The sequence below is a fragment of the Austrofundulus limnaeus genome, unplaced genomic scaffold (assembly GCF_001266775.1).
Source record: "Austrofundulus limnaeus strain Quisiro unplaced genomic scaffold, Austrofundulus_limnaeus-1.0 Scaffold853, whole genome shotgun sequence".
NCBI classification, from domain to species: Eukaryota; Metazoa; Chordata; class Actinopteri; order Cyprinodontiformes; family Rivulidae; genus Austrofundulus; species Austrofundulus limnaeus.
In genome coordinates, this window is record NW_013953255.1 from 75,532 (window position 1) to 79,253 (window position 3,722).

Below are 3,722 nucleotides of genomic sequence, written 5' to 3' on the forward strand. Positions count from 1 at the left end.
TTAAGTCATGGATTATTTAGGTAGATTTTAACTTATTTTATTAGTAAAATTAGAATTTCTTTTTTTCTTTACACATTATTGTAAATATTTTTATTATGACCAGGAGAAAGTCTGTTATTGAAATCTAAAATAGTAAAAAGTGATAGAAAGGTGATTTAATTATATGATTACACAGCCTGCCATACTTGGTGCCAAAAATACCTGTTTGAATGGCTCGTTACCTAAACTACCATACTCTGTGACAATCTGATTTCTAATTTCTTTGCTGTTCAATAAATTAAAGCTACAGCGAGACTGAGATTAGAAAATATCTTTTTTCATCATTTTCACAAAGTTGCATGAGAGGATTTTTTTTTATTTTGTAAATTTGTCTTTAACGTTCAGGTAGTAAACTTTGAATCTACTTTTATGTCTTTTTGCTCTAAATTATTAGTGTCAAATATAGTTCACATCTGTTTGATAGGTGCATAAGGGGTGCTGTGAAAACCTGCACCACCAAGCAGGAGGCTGAAGGGGGTGCTGTAGCGCTCTCAGCACTCCTAGTTCCCATGGCCTTGTACAGGTACCAGAGTTTGTTTTCTGACTCCAATCAAGGCCAGTGCTTAAGAATTATTACTAATAATGGCATTTATTGATAATACAGCAGGAAATACAGCAAATGTTTGAATGTTTAGATTTAAATAAGGCTAACTGGTTTTGTTAGAGTAGATTGTCTTTTGTTGGACACTTATTTACTTTTAATTAAACTTAATTTACTGAAACAAAATGGCCTTTTAGCTTGGTTTTGTTCATAGGGAGAAATTGTTTTGAGGTTGTTTTTTTTTTTTTTTGTGCGCGTTAAATATTTCCATTGAACTGAAGATGGTCGAGTGGATGAATGAAAAATATTTTTTTCTGTTTTATTTAAGGGTGAGCTCACGTTCATGAACAGATCAGAAACACAACTCTGATTTATTAATATTATTTGTGCTTTTAGTGCTGTTTTTATTGGTTGAGTCTGATTGCAGGTTTGTATAACTGGGTCACTCAGAACAGAGGATAAACATCTTTGACCTTCATCACTGATATCTGAGTGTACTTTTTCTTTTTGACACCATCTCATGCTGTTTTTACATTGTTACATATGTACATTATTCTCGTGCTGATAATGCACCTCTCTGTATATACTGTTAGCATAATAAAGCTGAAATAAAGTTTTGAACTGAGATTAAAATGACGAACCACAATGTGTTTATTTCATGTTACAAATTATCTGGTGAGCGTGAGGTGCTCTTGCTCTCAGTGAATAAAGCAAAGCCACTTTCTGTATTTCATCTGACCTACAGAGAAGGCTCTGAACACGTCAAGCAATTGTGAAGAGTGTCTGACATCAAAGTGCACAACTTGAAGTGTTTGTTTTTAACACCTAAACCACATTCGGTGTGAACGCAGCATAATACTCTATCGGGCCATGCTTGTTCAATGCATAAAAAGTGCTGAAACCACCACATACTGAAGCTTCACGTATCAAATCTATGCTTCACAAATCACACTCTTGGTTTAAAATATTCTGCAATCAGTGTAGAATAATCCAGTCCAGGTTTGAGGTCTTTACATGTTTTAGTTTTTAAACTAGAGCAAATGAAAGATGGTAGTGAGAACAGGTGGAATCGCCCTTTAGCCATTCCTGAAACTTCAGGTTTTTTCTCATAAATTTACAAGATTTTTATAGTAAATTTCTGACTTTACCAGGTCAGAAAATATTTATTTATATGTTGCAAATTTCTGCCTTCAATTATAGAAATTTGAGGTTTGGTTTTTTTTTTGCAAATTTGCGATATTTCAACAAGATAATTTCCTGTTTGTTTGTTGTTTTTTTTTTTTCTCAAATTTCTGAAATTGATCTCAGAAATTGAGTTTTTTCTCACAAATTTACGACTTGGAGCTCAGAGAATTTCCTTGTTTTTTCTTGAAAATTTCTGAAATTAATCTCAGAAATTCTGGGTTTTTTCTCAGAGATTTGCTCTTTTTTTATCTGCAAAGTAGCTTTAATACACCGTCGTACAACGTTGCTTAAATGAACTGGCACAACTTTAAAAATGCACCAGCTTTTTGCTAGTTTTACCTTTTAGTTAGCATTTTGTTAGCTTTCAGTTAGACTTTTGCCTTCTAGCTAGCCTTTTTGATACATTTAGCTAGCCTTTTCAGACCGGTGATGTGCTGGCTCTGCTGTGCAGCAACACGTCTGATTGGCTAGCTTCTGACTCCTCCTAAAGCTGCCCTGATTGGCTGAAGAGCTGGGCTTAAGAGGCAAGCCTCTTCAGTGATTGGAGGAGCAGAAGGCGAAGAATCCAACCAGGATAGAGGCCAGCCAATCACCAGCGTCGATCAAAAGAAATGACCTCGCTCAGGCTACAACACTCATGATGTCATACAGCAGAGTCATGATGTCATACAGCAGAGTCGGTCAGGTCTCTGGGTTTGCTGCAGAAAACAGAAGAAGTTCGGCTGAGTTTGTGTGAGAGGTGGAAGAACAGGAAGCAAGACGAGAGCCCAGGTAATAAAACATCTGCTTTATTTAGACAGAACAAAGTGTTTCCTGTGGCAGCAGGTCAGAACAGCAGAGAAATGTGCTCACTGTCACAAAGAAAGACACCACAGGCATCAGTGATCCAGCACCTGCCAGGTATGACGCCTGCTTGTAGAAAAATATCTTAAAAAGAGACCATCAGGGATTTTAACAGCTCGTTAACTAACAATGTCGTTTTTTTTCTGAAGCAACTCAGCTTAACATGAGAACTGCTCATTTCAGAAAACACTTACTCCTTAACATTTTCAAATATTAATATTTTGCTGTTTTCAAAGTTATAAGTCATATTTAATATTCATTGACTCATTTTATAATGAATCGTAATCAAATTGGAACAAACTACAAACTTTACACTGTGAAACATTAAGTCAGGTACAGGTTTCTACATTTTACAGGCTGTGAAAAAGTGACCTAACTTTGTGTTTTTATGTTTAATATACGTCACAGAGTTATTTTCACAATGCTCAGAAGAACAATGCTCTACAAAAAATATTTTCTCTCTCTAGTTTGGTGCCTTTTGACTTCAGATGAGGTGAAAAACTATAAAAATACATCACAGGAGGACGTGCAGCCGATGGTGCTGCAAAGTTTTAAATAGAAAACATGAGTGCTGCTGATTTAAGTGGCAATAAGTTAACAGATCCCTGCAGACGTTTGACTGGAAAAGTACCGTTTATGAACTTACTTCATTAGAACGCCACGGTTGAACTATTTTTAATCAATATTGTGATATTTAATAAGTGAAGCTCATCGATCAGGCAGCTTTCCCAGCAGAAACAATGACTGTAGGCAGCAACCAGCTCAGCTGAAGCCACCTAAAGGAACAGGTTGACAATCAGGAAGTGGCCCATTAATCAAATCTCTGCTTCTTTAACAGCCTTCGTTTAATGCTAATAACGTTGGAGAACATAAAAGATGGAACAGGGACAGTTTAAGGTGAGAACAGAGACGAACTGCGATGAAAGGAGGACTTTAGGACGTTTAAAGGGGAACCTTAAAGGCACAGTGTGTAGGATTTTGTCAATTCTTTTAGCCAAAATTGAGATAATCACTAACGACAATAATAAAAAACATGTCTAATCATTGCAGACAAAGACCTTGTTTTATTATTTTTATCTTATAAAAAGCTGTTTATATCTCCATGGTCATGGGT